The sequence below is a fragment of the Camelus ferus genome, chromosome 4 (genome assembly GCF_009834535.1).
Source record: "Camelus ferus isolate YT-003-E chromosome 4, BCGSAC_Cfer_1.0, whole genome shotgun sequence".
Taxonomy (NCBI): Eukaryota; Metazoa; Chordata; class Mammalia; order Artiodactyla; family Camelidae; genus Camelus; species Camelus ferus.
Genome location: NC_045699.1, coordinates 13,860,079 through 13,879,767, shown reverse-complemented (window position 1 = coordinate 13,879,767; position 19,689 = coordinate 13,860,079).

Genomic DNA, 19,689 nt, shown 5'->3' with positions numbered 1-19,689 from the left:
GCTCTCTGGGGCCTCCTTTATAAAATCACTCTCCCACTCATGAGGGTTCCACCCTCACCTAATCACCTCCAAAAGTTTGGACCTCCAAATATTATTACATTAGGGGTTAGGTTTCAATATATGAATTTTGGGGAGACATAAATGTTCAGTCTATAGTAAAAGCATATTTTATTCTATATACTTTTATGTTATTTGGCTATTTTGTTTCAATTATGTATTAATAGATTGTTATGCCTATCATTTAAGGAATAAAGAAAAATAGAATTTTCTGTTTATAAGAATACACAGTTTTATCAGTCCGACCAAAGGATTATCAAATAGCTTTGAAAACAAATTTCCTTAACAATACTTTACAAGGCTTCTATTTTCACATTCAGCTTTATTACTAATCTGCTTAGCTAAATCCTGCCCTAAAGTGTTAACAGTGAATGTAGATTATGGATGGATGGAATCCACTATTTTCATTCAAAAATATTAACCATCTACAACTCTGCCCCTTCCATATGCTCACCCTACTTCTTCCAGATGATGTGAGCTATTTGGTGCTTACTAGGCCACCTATGAATATCTCTGTAATGACAGTTCTGTCAATACATCCAGGAATTAGATCAAAGTGTCTCCTACCTGCCACAGTGCCTTCCAGAAACAAGCATTCCCTCAGAGGGAAATCCTCCAACCCTTAATCGCAGTTGGAATTCAAAAATGAGAAGTTTCCCAACATTTAAACATTACGGTTTAAAAAGAGAACAGGGTTATCTCTTATTGCCATACTACCAATTCCTAGTATATAAATGCGTATGTGTGTGATGTATTACTATTTTAAGCAAAATGTAATCACATTTTCATTCAGGTGTGCTTTCCCATCTAATCTTCACAATAACCTTATATTATTTTACCCACTGAAGAAAAAACAGTTTATTTTGCTAAAATCATTCAGTCAGTAAACAGAACTGAAACTTGAATCTCATCCATTGGACTCCGAATTCTATACTGCATAACATAACATTAAGCTAAACTGATTTCAGATGGAAGAGGGGTATGAAAAGCCATGTAATTCTCAAAGCCCCCTGACGTTAAAATCATGATGCACTGATAATTCCGATTATCAAGAAGCTGACCTTATTAAAAAAAAGTAATAATCAGATTTATGCTTGCTTTAATTAATTGTAATATTGAGCAATTAGAATGAAAAGCTAGTATTGGAAGAGGAATTTGTAAATTTTGCCTCCTAGCAAGAAATTCAACTCCACAACTATGATGGCTGCTAATTATTTTTCCTATCTTACCTCTTTTGACTCTAGTACTTAGAGGTAGGCACAAAATTAAACAAAATATATTTATTCATTCATTCATTCATTCCACACTTAGTGATCATTATTAACTATATTTTATTATAATTGACTTATGAAATAGCTTAGTTGAGAATAATATTTACATTTTAAAATTCAAGAGACAAAACATCAATGCAGAGAAATGGAAGGCAAGTATCAGATCAAATTTCTAAATCAAGAACACCAGCAAGAAGAAATTAACTGTCTTTTGAGAAAAGAGCTTGAATGTGGGGAGGGTATGTCAGGGAACTGCTGGGTTTTCTAGTACTTTGTGGAAGTACTTCATTTTCTAGAGTATAAGCATATTTTCAATCAAAAAATAAATTGTAAAACCTTCTCAGACACTTCATTTTTAATTTCACATTATACCTATAATTGACCTATCTCCTTTGGAGGAGAGTTCTGGTCTGTAACTGGTTCCTTTTAGGGTCACATTTTCCTGGTTCTTCATTTATCTAGTAATTTCTAATTGCATCATGGCTTATTTTAATGCAGCTATTAATAGTAATAATTTATTTAAAAGCAGGAAACCCAGGAAAAATGGCCCCAATGCTGAGCTAAGAGGTGAAAGCTTGAGCAAACCAGAATATGTACTCAGCTTAACTACAGAGCAGGTGGAAGATGCCTACTAATTGAGGCTCTGAAAATCATATTCTACCTATTAGTCAAACTGGCCCTGAAAAGAATGATGGGCTAAAAGGACTCATCCTTGAACATGCTTCATTTATTCCTGCTTGCAATACATAACCCCAACCCAGCACAATCCAACTGGAAGTAATGTCACTCAATGCCATAAGATACACAATTCAAGAGGACTCTGTGTCTTTACTTGCTCCAAAAGAACAGTTGCCCAAATACAATGCAAAGAGAGAACTGAGAACCCAACTTAACCTTTTCACAGTAGGCAACTGCCCTTGGTGAGATGGGAGGTCATTGCCAGCACTGCACAGGCGACCTCAATGTTCTGGACAAGAGATCAGTGGCAGATACAGTAGTCAGAAACACCCAATAACAACACAGCCATGGGCCAGATCATCAGAGTGCCCACAGCCAGAAAGATGAGTGATGTGCCAGTGAGAAATGCCAATGGGCAGGAGATGAGATCGACCTCTGCCAACAAAAGAGCAGTCTTCAACCTGGCATGTCCACCCAAAGAGCAAACACATGGAAGAAAATATTGAAACTGTTTAAGAGGATATGCCAGGAATAGGAAACCCAGATCATTATACAAAGTAGGGGTAAGCAGTCACCACGATCTGATTGCTCTGTCAACTTAAACCAGAACTGAAAAAGAAATATTTAAAGCTAGAGTCAGACAACTGACAAATAAATACCAAAGCGGTTCAAACTCAAAATGGAAATCCCTAAAGAAAGATTAAGTGAAATTGGAGCAAGTCAATATTTCAGTATAAAAAAAATCTAAGTAATACAAATAAATCACAACAATATCATTTACCAACTTGTAAAATACCTTCAGATGGAAACAATCATAAGACTTGTGTCAATGACTGATTTTACAGTCCTCACTGAGAAAGGAAAAGCAGTATGTGCTGGGGTATGAAAGTGAGAAAAGAGTTTGGGTCCATAGAATAAACAAAATAGCAGAGCTAGCACATCAAAATGTTTTTTCTTAAAAAAACAAAATTCTTCTTTGGAGCATCATAACAGGACTTGTGGAACACAACAAAACTTTATTTTTTTCCATATTTGTATCATGTGTTTTTACAGTAACTGGTGTTGAGAAATGGTGAGCTTTTCTTTCTAATTTTTTCCCCTGAGAAAGCAAATGATGTATACCAGAGTTAAACAACATGGCAATGGGCCTAAAACACAGCTGCTTATGCTAAAACCCCACATCACCAAGTTGAGATTTACTGACAGTTTCGGCTCTCCCAGAAATGGAATCTTAAACCAGTCAATTAGGAATCACCTGATCATCACCAGTGAGGTAATATGCCCAGGAGGTCTCACCATCCCACTAAAAGAATCTTGTAATAACCAATCTGATTTTTCCCTTGTGTAACTTCCTTATTCCTGCTCCTTTCTGCCTGTGAAAGTCTGTCATCTTGTACAGCTCCTGGGAACCCCTTTCTCTCTGCTAGATTAGATGCTGCCTTATTTGAATCCATTTGCTCAAATAAACTCTTTACTTTACTTTTACATACTTTCTGAATGAAAAATACTAGTTGTCAATAGTTAAATATTGAGAATTTACAAACTTCCATCCTTGTCGTCTCACCCATTTATTACTGAGCAAAAAAAAAATCAAACAACAGAAACCTACTCAATATTTCTCAGTTAAAATGAAAAACAAGGACTAAATGTCTGCCTGAAAATTAAATGATAAACAAAAAATCACCTTAAGTTTAAGCCCCAATTTAGATCAACATTCAGCAGAACAAATACACAGAGACACCTTATATCAAGCTAAAAAAAGAAAAAAAAAATTGAGTTTGACACAAAATTCAATTGAATTCTGCATAAAAAGGGCAAACAAATATAATCACATACCCACAGCCCTCAGAGGTCCTTTTTATCCTTAATAACTAAACAAAAGGAATTGATCCCCTCATTTCATGTACTGTGGTATGGTCTATACTCTTGGAGCACCTGCAGAACTGGGATGAGGGTGGGGCGCGTTATCACTTTATGAATTTCTGTACTCAATGATTTCTCAGTACTTTCCCACTGTCCCAATTCCTGTGCCTGTTTTCCTCTTTCTGACCCACTGTAACTTACACTCGGCTATGGTCCTTCCTCTTCATCCATCAGTGCACCACCACTATGAGGCAGATGTACATGGTGAACTTGTATTGAAGGTTTGAAGAACCTCATAGGGTGACTGGACCAGAGCACAAAATAGTAACCAACTTGAAAGTCAACATCAGCTAACACTATCTGAATACTCCCTGGCCAGGGTCAACACAGGATTATGGCTTAAGAGTCACACTTTTCACTAAGCCCCGGTCTCTCACCATGTTGTAGACGCAATCTTTGAAGACACATTCCTTTCTCCTCCACATTTCAAGGGCTAATAAGCCTCTGTCTCCTTCCCACAAGAATGGATTCAAAACCATGTTAACTTATTACAAATGACAATATAGCTGTCAAGCCCCTTCCCACATTAGCGCCTAGATATTCCTTTACATACATCCCCACACACCCAGAAAATAAACTCCACGATGTTTTGCTAAATAAAATGGCTCCCAAGGATACGTCTCTATTCTCACTATAACTAAGATCAAACACAACCTTGAAATTCATTGTTCTTTACCTTGGGCCAAAGTTCTTATTCAGAGTTCTCTGTATCACCAACCAAGACTCCTGTTTTAAATAACAGTCAATCTCTATTACTGAGAAGAGCTACTCACAGCGTTAGTATAGAAAGCCTTTCGGTCTCTGGGAAGTTTTTTCTAACCATAGACTACATACAAGGATAACAAGAGGTCTTCTTTATATTTTGAGGAAGCAAAAAGGGTAGAGAGATGGAAATAAAGAAAACAGGGTAAGAAAAACTGTAAGAAAAAGCCCCAAATCTTGTGAAGTTTGGTGACAGAGATGTAATTATTGCAAGACTCCAAATACATAGACTCATGATGGAAGAGACTGCATTCAGATGCTGCACCAATAAAAGGCCATTGGGCAGAGGATTTCTGGAGAGGTAAAGGGAGCAGGCAGGGGTCATCTGCAAGGACTTTCGCCTCATTGACTTTTGCTTCCTCCGGGGTCCTTTTTGGCTGATCTGTCATCTATGGTTCAGTAGAAGAGGAGTTATTTTCACTTTCTCCCTTTTTGCCATCGTGGCTCTTGGCTCTGTAGGACAGTGTTTAGCTCAGACAACAGCTGGCTACTGTCAGTTTTGTGTAGGGTTAGGAAATACAGCACTTCAGTGTTTATTTCAGAGGCTTTCTGAAAACACTTGTGTTTGGCTTCCACCTCTGACAGCCTGGACTTCTGTGTTTACTCATTAAGGAAAAAAAAAAAAAAAAAGAAAAGGGAAAGACAAGAGGCTCTTTGCGACAATAGCAATACCCTTCAAAAGGCAGACTGCCATGGTTAGGAGAAATTCAAATAATGGAGAGACTAATGCAATCGGCACCCACTGTCTGATGCTCTGGTGTCTGATGAGGATGTCTGAGATCCTATCAATTTCTTTTTGAAGCTTGAGACCCCCTGGTCCATGCTCACTTGTTCACTAACTTACTGCTCAAGAGTTTTCAGTAGTTCTACTACTGGCCTCTCATCAGCTGATTCTTTCTTCCAGATGGTCTAGATAACACTCATTTACAAGTAGTCCTTCAGGAAATCTTTTCCCTTTCCTCTAATGCCCCATGGCTGTTCTATTCATACAGGGAACTTTATTGATAGAGAAATCTTAAGGTATTTCTCAGGCTAGTGATATGCGGTTATACTCTCCCATGATGCTGGGCAGTGGTGGTCAGTGGCAGCTCCCAGTCAGACACATAATCCCAAGGGTCAACAATCAATACACTTACAACCATTCTGTACCCAGACAACCACTGTGTTTTTCACTTTCAGTACACTATCCAGTAAATTACATGAAATAGTCTACACTTCATTATAAAATAGGCTTTGAGATGATTTTGCCCAACTGTGGGCTAATACAGGGGTTTAAGATAGGCTAGGCTAAGCTACCATATTCAGTAGGTTAGGTGTATTAAATGCACTTCCCACTTATGATATTTTCAACTTACAATGGGTTTATAGGGACATAACCCCATTAGGTCTGTGCTTAGAGAACCTCTACATCCATTTGCTGAGCCTCAATTCCCTTATACTAAAACTTTTTTGTCTATGTGGCCTTTTCATGCAGGCACAGCATTGTGTATGGTAGGTTTTCAATACACTGAGTCAAAGTTTTCTGTGATGCCAAATTGCAATAGCATGAATACTCAACAATTTCCAGCTGGCCCTTTAGCAGAGGGTCAATAAAGACAAAAGAAACTGGGAAATGTAGAATGAACCCAGTCTTTGACAATAGAGAGCCCTAGGTTCAATTCCTAGCTTTGCTATTTTTTGGCTAAGTGATTGAAGGTCACTTGATCTCACTCTCTCCATAATGTCCACCTCTTAAAGATATCAGGAAAATTAAATGGAATAAATTGTACAAGGTTTGTAATTCCAGCCACAAAACAGTCAATAAATATTAATTTCCCTACATTTAATCAACTATAATTTCATAAGGATTCCTGGCCAATGAGGTAGTAGTCTCAGAATTCATCTTAGGTGGACAAATTGAGCATCTTTTAAGTGACTAACATTTAAACCTACATACAAATTTTATTTCATAATTTATTCCAAGCTTCTTTTCTGTCAAGGAAATACTCAAAACACACAGAAAATGTAATACTCCAAATACACAGAAAATGTACAAAAGGAACCCCAACATTGATTGATACAGCCTGTCTGCTCATGGACTCTTTCTTCATCCTAAGGCTGTAAGACTACATAAAGGGACAGCAATGGGCAAATTTGTTCAAACTGTAGGTAGAGTACCTAGTGCTCTATGCATTTTGCCTTTATTTTCTCCATTTCTTCCTTGGGTGTTAAGGACACATGGAAGGAAAAGGTCTTTGTTTTTTTGTAACTTTCTCGTGAAAATCATGGGGGAAAAACTGAATCTGTAGTCACACCTACAGAAGCAGAATTGAAAGAAATTGTTTCCTAGTGTCCTTTCTGCTCTTTGCAGAGGACAGTTTTCCACACCTTGGGACTCCTCATAAGTTCCTGTTGTTTAGCAAATACACACTGCCCTCTGTCGGAAAAGTGGCGCACTTCCACTCTGCTGACGAGACCGGCCTAAGGATTAACTGCAGTGCAATTGGTAGGTTTGCTGTCTAAAATTCACAGGGGCCCATCCCTCGTAGTCAGAACAAAAGAAGCGAAGTCTATGCTACAGAGTCTATCCCAGATACAATCCTCGCGGGAGACTTTTTTTTAAGGAAACAAATACAAGTAGTACATTTTGTTAAAACCAAAGAGCTTTCGTTTACATTTTTGTTTGTGGTTTTAACCCTTACTGTGTGATACCAAAAGTAGCTAAAGCAGCTCACGGACTCCACTGCCTCTAAGACTGGGAAGGGTCACTTCCAGCTTGCAAAAACACTAAAGATACCATGCTCAGTGGTTGCCTCTTAAGGACTAAAATGCCTTTGATTAAAGTGTAAAAGCAAAGAACACTAAGGTTTATATTTGCCACAATGTTGTCTAATGCTGCCACTGTAGTGCCTTAAATATTATAATTTCAAAATCAGAGTAAGCACTTAATTCCTAATAGTACTTTTAAGCAAAACTAGACCCAGAGAGTTTCAATTCCAACCCTGGCTTTTTTTTATCAACACCAAGGACCAAGTGGAAACATGTTTTCAAATACAAAGAAACAAACTGAAAAGCATGTAACCAACTAGAAAAGGGACAATATTAATGGATAGATTAATATTTGCATTTGGTGTACAACGAAAGATATAAAAGAAATAGAATACAGAGACATTATTCAAATACTCAAAGAAGCAGAGGCGGAAGCCTCAAGGGGAAACTCAGAAGCGTCTCTCCAGAGAATGGACTTCAGCTGTGTTAAAACCCTTAGTGAGCAATCTGACTGCAGTCATAGACAATTTTAAAATAAACTCACAGCATGTTTTTTATTATATTGTATGTGTAATGGTAATGTGGATGTCTACTCAGTTTGTTGAATTGCTTTGACTGCAGGAAGAGCAAGCCAGACTTCCCAATGAGAGAAACAGCCTTCAACAATGTGATACATTTGTAGCCACTGAGTTACAGTACCTTTTAGTGATTCCAACAACGTTAAGTCCGCACGAAAGTCTTAGCTAAAGACCAGAATTGAGAATTTACATTAAAACAGTATATATAGTGTCTTATAATTCACCTCACGACCAAACTTAAACAGTTTCAAAATTATATTCCCAGAATTCAGTACTGTTTTCAAAAACCACAACAGAAGCTCAACGCTATCTAGAAGAAAGAGGATGAACGGAGAACATTCTGGCTTCACCCTCAGTGGGCTGTCCATCCATCAACGCCAGTTTTCCAGAATTCTCAGCCTGTGAAATTAACTCCAGAAATCTCTCCTTTAGAGATTACTTGTGACACTATTCCATTTACAGCATTGGGGAAGGGAGGCCATGTATGCATCCTATCGTTTCTCAGAGAGAGACGCTTTATCTCGATAAATCTAGAAATTAGCAATTGTAACAGTCTTACTCACCAGGCCTTATCTTGGTTTCCTTTCCTATGGAGTTCACTAAAACCTCTCAGTCTCCACCCTCCACATTTCCAAGTAGAACGGGGGTTCTTTCTCGTCATACAGCACCCTTGCTCCCCCGCGAGCGGCCATCCTCAGCGTCAGCTTCCACCAGCGTTCTCTCAGAAATGCGCCACCTGAGGCAGCGTCCTGGCGTTCCACTTAGCCAAGCCAGTGCTATCGCGAGACCAAAGCCACTTACACAACCGAGCGCTATCGCGTGACCAAAGCCAATTAGCCAACTCACCGCTATCGCGAGACCACAGCGGGAGCGAGGCTTCTTGCCCAGGTGAAACCGTTTCAGTCTAATTCCAGTCCCTCCGTTTTTACCCTTGGCCCGAAATACAGAAAGAAATTGGGGGCAGCTCATCAACGTTCGGCCCCCACAGGCCTTCGGCTAACCATTTGTATCTCCAAAATTCCTTAGTATTCAGAGGTCCCAGCAGAAGCCAAGTGCCTTACGGTTTCACAGCAGCAAATACTGTTCCGTCCGCCCATGGCTAAAAGGCTGGAAGGTTCTCTTTTCGTATTTTAACAATTTGAGTCAGCCCCAGCTGTAGCTCCAGCCTGAAATCCTTTCTCGCCGAGGCTCTGAGGCCCACGCCTTTGCTTGTTTGCCTGCACCTGGAGATCAGGAGTGCACACTTTGATTGGATCCTTGCCTCCACTCTGCCTATTCCCTGAGACCTCTACGGCCCACCGTCCTGCAGAGAGGCTCTGTCTGGCTCCCCTAGGCCATTCTCACAGCACTCATGTGGACCCCCTGCACACTTTTACCACAGCCAAGTACTTTTGTAATAGGCACTTACTTATGGTCAATAGCCAAGGTCAGAAGACCATGTGACTGGTTTAAAGCCTCTTGCCCAGGCCACAGCTGTTAAAAGCAAACAGCACAACTATAAAACTCCCCCTGGCCTAATAGAAAACTCTGCAAACTGCCAAGGTCACAACGGCCTGTCTCACCAAAAGCCTTTCCAGAGTATATTTTGCCTCCCCTAATTTTTTTGCCTCCCGTTCCAGTCCGTGCATCAAATGCTGGAGTCTCCAAGAGGTCCCCAATAAAGAGTGTATCTCTTCCTTGCTCAGGTTCTGAACAAATTGAGAAATAAAACTGAGAAATGACAGTGGGAAGCAAATTGGCTATGACTTTTTATTATTGATAAAGGCCAAGATGGAGAATGTACCTTCGTATGAGTACCTAGTAGTTTTCCGCCTATTGAATCCCAGTTTAGAGAGCTTTATCCATCTGGGTACAGCAGTGCTGGTTTCCCTTACAAATCCCCCAATTACATGATCCTCTGACCCCTCTTCTGTTGACCAGCACTGTCACTAGGCCACACTGCCCAAGAGTCCACATTCTACTCACAGTGAAGCAGTGAGAGTAAGTCCAAAGTGTTATTCAAACAATTTTCTTTCATTTTCATAATTCCTTGGATGCATATTAAAAGCCCATAAAATTCAACAGCCCATAAAAACAGACAGCTTGATTTAATAAAACTCTTTTTAACCACAACTGCTCAATATTAACCCCCTTTCACTTTTATCCCATTAAAAGTGTTAGAGTGATTTTCAAAACAAATTTAATGCATGGATTTGTTTTAAGAATTTTGGGGAGCATGACGATACCTGGGAATGATAACATATAACAAATGGAAATTATTTCTCCATGACAGTATTTCCAAGTTGAGGTTATTTTGTCTTGATTCATCATAAATACTTTTCCTCACAAAACTCAAAATTGTTTTTTGTCCACATAAGCAAGAGGCTGACTGAGACCAGGAGTGTGAACCCCTAAGATCAGACATGAGTGGGATTTTTTTTTTAATGTAATTTAATACTGATGATTTCAAAAGTGAATTTCAAATCCTTGTTGATTTTTATTACACGTAAATAAACATATTATAGGACTTTCTACCAATCGTTTTTCAATTCATCATGGAAAAATTCTCCAAAAATAATTTTCCATGATGCAACAACTAAAAGGCAAGGCATGAACTGTATAAAGTGTATGAATAATGCACATAAAATACAAAGTACATATATAATATAAATAGTATATTTATACAGATATGCATACAAATAACAAGGGTGAGATTCTGAATAATTTTGATTTCCCACTCTTATTTGCAGTATATTAAAAAAAAATCTGTATTGGCAGAGAGTTCTTTTTCTTCTGAAAAGCTGATACTTCTCAAAGTTTAACATGCATATAAATCAACTTGTGATCTTGTTAAAATGCAGAATCTTATTTACTAGTCTGGGGTGGGACCTGAGATTCTGCATTTCAAAAAAAATTCCCAAGTGATGAAATGTGGCCAATTCAAGGACCACACTTCAGGGTCAAGGACATATAACTCTAGCTCTCCAATATGGCTTCACCTTAAAATCATTCAGGGAGTTTTTAAAAACGCGAATGCATGGGTCCCACTGCCAGAGGTTCTACTTTAATTGGTCTGGGCTGGGGGTATCAGGATTTTTAAGACTTCTCAGGTGATACTAATGTGCAGCCAAATTTGAGAAACTTTGCTACAGAAATTTATGTTCCAAAAGGTCTGATTGTGTTTTTACACATACAGCATCCATGTTGTAGGTGGGTCTTACATAATTTTTATGCTCTTTGTGATGATAAAACATTAGCCTTTGTAGTATGGACCTAAAGATGTGCATGTTTTCCCCCCAGTGATCGCTGCTGAGTTCTCTAGAAATAGGAAAGCATCATCACTCATAGCTGCAGGCTGAAAATGGCTTCTTTGTGGAGTAAAATCCCAATGAGTCACTGGATGTTCACAAGAGGCTGAACTCACACTACGTTACAGGGCTGCCTTGTCAAAGAAGATACATATATCATAAAAAGGAAAAGTCCTTTCTGTATTTCTTATTTAATATGCAACTTCTACTCACCTTGAAGTCAGGAGTCAGCAAATGTTATTTCTTTTTCTTGCTGTGCTTCTTACCTTGGGCAAGTCACAACCTCTCCGTGGATCACACAGGAGATGAAAGGTTGCCATCAAATGGTCCCCATGTCCCTTTTAATTCTCAAGTTCTAAATTTCTTTTCCTCCTCCCCTTTTCCTAATCCCCATTATCCTTGTCCATGTCCTCAACATTGTCATCCTTTCAAAATCTCTCCTGTGGAGCAGTGTCTCTCAAACTTTAGTGTATATCAAAACAATCATTAGGGCTTATGGAAACTCAGATACTGAGCCCCGTCCCTTGAGTGTCTGGTACAGGAGGTCTTGTGTAGGGCCTGAGAATTTATATGTCTAACATGTTCCCAGGTGATGATGATGATGGTGGTCCAGTTCACACTTTGCAAACTACTGCTTAGAGCATTTACATAAATAAAATTAGAATACTTTGCAGGGAGAAGTAACTTGCCTGGTGTGTAGGCAAAAATGGGCACTTAACTCCAAAAACACATTGCCTAAGGGATATTAAGGACTTTTTAAATGTGTTTTTTTAGAAAACTCTGCCTGACCTACCTTGTAGAGCAATGTACTTGGAGGAAAATATTGTTGCTTGCCATTACTGACATGCAATTTGGTACCAACTATAAGAAGAAGCTACAGGATTGCTCCCTCACTCCAAATGAAAACCGGATGAAAAGAAGCACCGTGTCCCTCAAATCTGATGAACTAACTCATTGCGAAACAGGCTTGAGCTGGGGAAAGCATAAGCAATCAAATTAACGTGCAAACAAAATCAATCTGACATCACTGCAGATTAACTTAAAACACCTTCTCACACTATTTAGTCATAAATTACCTTCAGAAATAAGAAATGATATCCAAGTTCCAATGGATTTCTCCTTGATGTGTATTATTCAGACCATCTAGACACCGGTTACCTGACTCTAAAGCTTTCCTAATGAGAACATTAGAATGAAGATTTTCCTTTCTAAATTTTACCTTTTTACATGTAGAGGAAAAAGATAGGGGAAACTATATATTATTAGATTTTGACGAATCCATTATCTTAATTTCCTTCACAGAACCTGTCATTATTGAGAGGAAATTTTAAGCACCAATAAGTCCACCATTCCTGGCTGAAACCATTCTTTTGTGTTGACCTGTAGAAATTAATATATTCACAAGCAACACACACTGACACACACATAAAATTTATATACACACATACATAAGTGCGTGACATGAAAACACACACGTGTACGCCTGCATGTTTGCATACCTATAGTCCTCCTAAGAAACTCTTTGAGTATTGAAAATAACATAACCAAGTCTCTTGCTTCTATTTGCTCTTGCAGAGTGTGTCTTTTACATATTTACAGGCTTCCCAGAGGAACAGGCAGGAAGTATGAGGTCACATTGGCAGTGCTGAGTCAGCATCAATCTGCCGATTGATTTGTGCAGAAACTCCTTCCGTGCCATGCTTGGTATTCTGCAAACCTATGTAGGATCCATGGAATAATACTCCTCATTAAGCCACTATAATCGACACTGTTTTCTTTCATAGAAAATAATTTTAAAATAGCATGAAATCCCCAAAATGGTTTAGATGAAAGAAAAATGAGGTAGTGTGGAAATGGCTTGGGTCTTTTTATTTATTTATTTATTTTTTGAAGGAGGATATTAAAATGTTCTCCCTGAAGCTTGATCAAATGTTTTGGAGATTCTTTGTCCCTCTGTTCAGTAGTTATAAATTTGAGGACTCCACGCTGTTTCCACCGTGGGCATTTTTTCAGCAACTTTATATGAAGAAGAGGGATTTTTGAGTTTTGTTGTCATGGTAACCCTATATTCAGGTTGAAAAGCTTTACTGAATGTTTTGGGTATTTCTCCACTGCAGCCCTCATTTAATAGATTTTGATGTTCAAATGTTTAAATATACTACTTCATCTCTGCTAGGGTTGTTTGGCTTTATATATGCATATATATTGTTTAAATGCTTAGGTACCCTAGGAAAGAAAATATGCTCAATATGATTCTTCTTTCTCTTCTTCTATCCCTGTTGATACCTAAGATTTTTCACTTGTGAAAAGCAAAGGAAGATGTACAGATAGAGTCTCAGATATCAGAAATATGGATGTCTTATTTGGGTCTCAAAACAAGACCACAATGTATTTCTGAAAAAGCCATAATTTTTCTTACATTATTTTTTTTTAATTCAAAAGGATGAAGATGCTACAAGAGCAAGGGGCAAGAAGGATCAGAGGGGATAGACAAGTGATATGGGAAAATCACAGGATATCCAAATGTGCTCCTAACTATTTGTCCTTTGACAAAGACTCCTTGCTTTTTCCTGGCATTTTAAAAAACATTTTTCTAGGAAATGCATGTGTCCTATCAAGGGCAAATGAGAGTCTCAAGGTAAAAAGGACTTAATTGTTAAATATAGCAGGATGACACTGGACTAGATAAAGGATTTAACTGCAATGTGTGTCTTTAAAGGATCAAATAGTGGTACCCAAATATTTTGTCCAGGGACCTTGGTGGGTGGGTCATCTACAGAATACACTTTGGGAAATGCTGTTTTCTAACATATTTCTAACAGGTTTCTGCTGTTCCAAATGTGAACAGAATAGAAAAAGATTCCTGAGTTGGTCAGCAAAGTGACACTTAAGTCACATCTTGCCCTACTCCATAACTGCAGAATTCACTTGAAGAGATGAGCTCTGATCTTATCTTGAGAGACCTATGTGAGGAAAATTACAGACCTCTTGACAGTAGGCTCTCTATCTACTAGAAAATCACCTCTACACATGTACCTTCAAGAAAGTGAGAGCAGCAAGCCCCCAGGGGGAACTCTGGGAAGGATAGGGGATGTGTGGTGGATCGTATCCTAACAATCTCCCCTGAGAATGATTCTTTGGAAACACTCATTAGCTATAGAGCAGGACATACACATTTGAAGGTGTCCCTCCTATGAATGCTGTTTTCCCCACTCACTCACAGATTTTAATCTGCGATTTAAACCTTTTATTATCCAGTACAATATTGCTATAGGAGCCTAGAAAATAATTTTCAAATGTCATTTTCTTTGAATTTTTTGAAGAAAAAAAAAAGGTTACTTGGGCAAATGCTCACACCTTTTGGATTAGGATTTCTGGAGACAATATTTCTGTTCAAGCACAAAACAATTAGAAATCATTGCCTGTGTCATTTCAACATACAATGCTGTGGTCTTCTCATTCTGTATAGAAACACCCTAATAGCAAGTTTATTATGGTGATAATGAGTATTATTTAATAGTCATCACATCCAATCCTACATTAGATGCTCCCTGCCCAGCAGGGTTATTTTATAAATACAGTCCCATGTGAAAAACCATAAACAGGGGTGCTGGTGATTTATGTCAGAGAAAACAACTAACGTTTTTACATATATCATCATCGTCATAAATATTACTTGCAGGAACTCACCCACCCTAGATAGACAGTCTGTTATAATAATCAATCTGAAAATATTTCCTGAAAAAAATCCATGTTTTGATTTCAGATATGGATGTAAAAAACAAATTTCCCCAAACTACAGGACAATTCTGATCCGATGAAGATTCTCTTAACTGTGAAATTTGCTTTCAGGAGTTAGTCTTAGATTTTTAATATGCATCAGGCATATATTTTGGATATAATCAAATATTTTTATTTTAGAGTAATCATATACGTGGGGACTTTGGGGAAGGTCAGTTTTGGAGGTAAATATTAAAATAACTATTATTCTATTACTATAATAGTTTTTTGTGGTTAAGAATTAAACATGAGATCTACCCTCTTAACAGAATTTTAAATGTACAATACAGTATTGTGAACAACAGGCACAATGTTATCCAACAGATCTCTAGAACTTATTTATCATATACAACTGAAAATGTATACCAGTTGAACAACAATCACCCATTTCCCCCACCCATGGCAACTGCCAATCTACTCTCTGTTTCTACGAGTTTGACTATTTTAGATGCCTCATGTGAATGGCATCATTGTCTTTCTGTGACTGGCTTATTCCACCCAGCATATTGTCCTCCCATTTCATCCATGTTGTTCACATATAGCAGGATTTCTTCTTTGTTTAAGACTAAATACTATTCCATTGTGCACATATGCCACATTTACTTTACCTGTTCATTTGCTGATGGACATTTAAGTCAGTTTCATGTCTTGGTTATTATGAGTAATGCTGCAATAAACATGGTAGTGTTAAAATCTTTTCAAAATCTTATTTTCAATTCTTTTGGATAAATACCCAGAAGTGAGATTGTTGGACCATATGGTTAGTTAAGTTTTTAATTTTTTTTTTTTGGTATAAAACTGCATCTTCCTTATTTTTCATATTTTAGTTTCAGAACAAAATTTTAAAAATACATCACAATATACAATATCTGAACTTGATATCAAATGTGGGCAGGGATAGGGCTGGAGGCCCTTGTATCCTACCTTAGACAGAAAGATGGTGAAATAAAACCACAAGATATCAGCAGAGGTAACCAGAGGGGCCAGGACCACTCAGGGTTGCTGCTGGGGGACACGTAAGGGCACTATATAGAGGGAACAAAGTCTGCAATTAGAAACTCCTAATCTACTTCTTCCTTGTGAGAGGCATTCTCATCATCCTCCATGGAGAAGGGCAGGGATCTCATGAGGAACCACAGCACCTGAATTCTACCACAGTCCTTCAAGGATGTACAAGTCAAGACCCATAGCTAGAATACAGGTCCTGAGATAGGATTGGTATTCTTAAAAAATCATCAACAATAATTCTTACTTATTGAGCCCTTTCTGTGGTTCTGTGGCTGGTATATTACTTACATAACTTTTAATTCTCACAACCTTGAAATACTGAGACGACCAATGTTACAAAGAAGGAAATTGAGACTCAAGTTAGTTAATGCTAGACCACAGAGTAAAGGGAGAAAAACTGTAAGAAATAACAGGAAGGGAAAATAAAAATCCAACCACAAGACTTTCTAGAAATTCCCCTTTAAGTAAAGATCCTTAAAATTAAGCCATCTTACGATCAATTTAACTTGTGTATGATTGCTTTACATTTAGAAATACGCTCTTCCCTTTCAGTACTGACTTCTTGAAACCCAATAATCAAGATACATCCTGAGAATTATTTCGGAATTGTTCACATATGTATTTGCCACACCTGATCCTTATTCAGCCCCCATATCTAGTAAAACTCTCTTATAAGCCACATAAGCCTTATCCTTTTTGTATAAAACAGCTGTCCATCCAACAACACTCTTTGCTGGTGACAGAGCACAATACTTGGCAGTCCAGCAGATTATACAGCTACTCAAATAGGATGAATTCCAATGACATTTTATCCAGGAACCTGGACACAACTACTAACTCTATTCAAAAACAGAGAGAGAAGAAAAGGGTGTTCAACACTTCTCTGTAGGTTTGTTTTTTTTTTTTTCATAGGGCCTAATTTATGAACTTATAATTGACTAGTGGGCATCATGCTTTAATTATGATTTTGAAAAGGCCCTAGCAGTAGACTAGCTCTGACAGCCTGTGACATGGTGTGGGCTTAAGAGAATAGGTATTTATACAGGCTGTGTCAATCACCCAGTGTGTGCCATTTCAACTGCCTGTCCCAATCAGGGCCAGCATCCAAAAGTGTGGCAATTACAATGAGGAGATGAAAAGCAGTGGGGACATTACGATGGAAGTCAATGGCAGAGGGACCCACAGAGACAGTAGAAAATGTCACCTTCCTGCAGGTGACTATTTTAATACTGATAAGGCAAGCTCCAGTCCTTTCAAATGGGGCCACATAACTTGTTGAATTGGAGAAGAAAGAACTAATTTAACAAAATCAAGGGACTTACATATTTCCCAAGGAAATCAGGGGTTCAACTCTAGATTTCACTATCAAACATGACAATAACCTGTAAACCCAGAATGTAACTGCTTGGAATGATGTGTATGCCACTATTTGACCTTATAACATAATAACCCTGGATGCTGAGGGTAGAAAATCACAACCCAGAAGTATATTCAGCAAAGTCATGAATTAGGTTCATTGCTGTCCTTTTCTTGTCAGTGTTTATTGAAGAGAGAAGTGTAGAACAGGCTCATAGTTGAAAGAGAACTATATTTAGAGTCAGAAGGTATAAATTCGTGTATCGATTCAGTTTATTCTAGCTTTGAAATCTTGAACAAGATTCTGAACATCAGCTCTTTTATTGTAACACAATCACTGTGCAAGTCACTTGATGCCCAGCATGTGTAAACTATAAAAAGACAAGTAATACAGAAATCATCATTATTAAAAACTGTGTTAATTACCTATTTCTATGTAATAAATTATTTTAAAATTTAGCAGCTGGAAACACTTATGATCCCACACTTTCTAGGGATCAGGAATCCGAAAGTGGCCTAGCTGGATGGCTCTGGCTCAGGGACCCTCAGGGAGGCTGCAATCAAATTGCTGACCGGGGTCATCTTAAGGCTCAGCTAGGGCAGGATCTGCCTCCACGCTCACTCATGTGGCTGTTTGAAGGCCTTGGAAGACGTATTTCCATGGTTATGTACCTGGGCTTTCCTACAAGATTGCCTCATCCCAGGGCTACGAGCTTCATCCAGAGTGAGATACCCAGGAGAAGGCAAGGAAGAACACCAAAGGGAAAACCACTATCTTTTTGATAATCTAATTTCAGAAGTGACATCCCATCACTTTGGCTGCATTCTTTTGTTAGAAGCAAGTCATTAAGCCCTGCCCACACTCAAGGTAGATCTCACAAGGGTGTGAATGCCAGGAGGTAGACCGGTGGGGCCATCTTAGAAGCTATTTACCATAAAAACTATTCAGCAACTGGAAAGATTTGGCTGAGCCTAGCAGTCAATTCAGCCAAGAAGTACATGAAAGCAAAAGCAAATATAGCTTTTTAGGTTCTTTCTGTGATTTTTTTTCTCTATTTGGGACACATAATTAATTCATTCAGTTGTTTTGTCTGTACAGACTTACTGTGTGTGAAGAAACAAAAATTTTGAAAGCTCACAAATGATCTTCTTTCCCCAGTCTTTGGAATGCAAGGCAGCTATCCACTTAAAAGCTACTTTCCAAAGCCTAAGAGTCCATTTTTTCACTTCACAGAGTACCACAAGTAAGCTTGTCAATCTGATGCTATGCTTTACATTTTTCTCCACTTTTTCCTTTCCTAGGCTAACTAATTTTACCTATAATTTGCATTTAAAAAGTAAGGGGCAAAGTAAGCAGTTTAAATTCTGCGCCTCTCCATCTGTCAGTTTACCCACAGAACCTCTCTTCATTTATCCAACCTTTGATTAGCAACCAGGAAAAATTTATACTCACCTTTTCAGGAAAGAGGCTAATCAGCTAGGCCTGAGTCCACTGTGTCTATTTCCAAAATACCTCGATTGAAAATTGAGTTTAAACGATAGTACACTAAGAATTGAGAAAGTTAAGGACAATCATCTAATTCAACCTAATTACATAAGAAGGGAAACTGAGGCACCAAGAATAAAATCAAGTGGAAATGCTAGGAATGAAAAATACGACACAGGAATTCAAGAGACTTCAGAGAAGACTGGAAATGTTAGGAGAAAGGGTCAGTGAAAGTTCATTCATTTCAACAGAAATTATACAAATTAAAAACCAACATGATAAAGAGTGGGAAAACAAGCACCACATCTGAGAGCAGGAAGACCCTACCTAATGGTCTCAACATACGCAGAGCTATTGTCCCTGGAGAAGAGGGGAAAGAGAATAAAGCAGAGGAAATACATGAAGAGTTAATGGCTGAGAATTTCCAAAATTGTTCCAAAAAAACGGAAACCACAGACTAAAACTGTCATGAGCCCCAAGCAAGACATATAGGCTAAAACTCAAATCACACACAAACATGTCAGCCAAAATGCTGCAAATCAAAGATAAAGAGGAAAACTTTTAGCTAAAGTGTGAAGAGTCATACTATGTAGAGAGTAGCAGCAATAAAAACAATGGCTGACTTCTCAAGACAAGCAACTGAAGCCAAAAAACAATTAAAGAACCACTTTAAAGAGCAGAAAAGGGGCGGGGGGGAACCTAGCCAAATGTAATTCCACACTGGCAAAAACATCTTTCAAAGTAAAGGCAAAAAA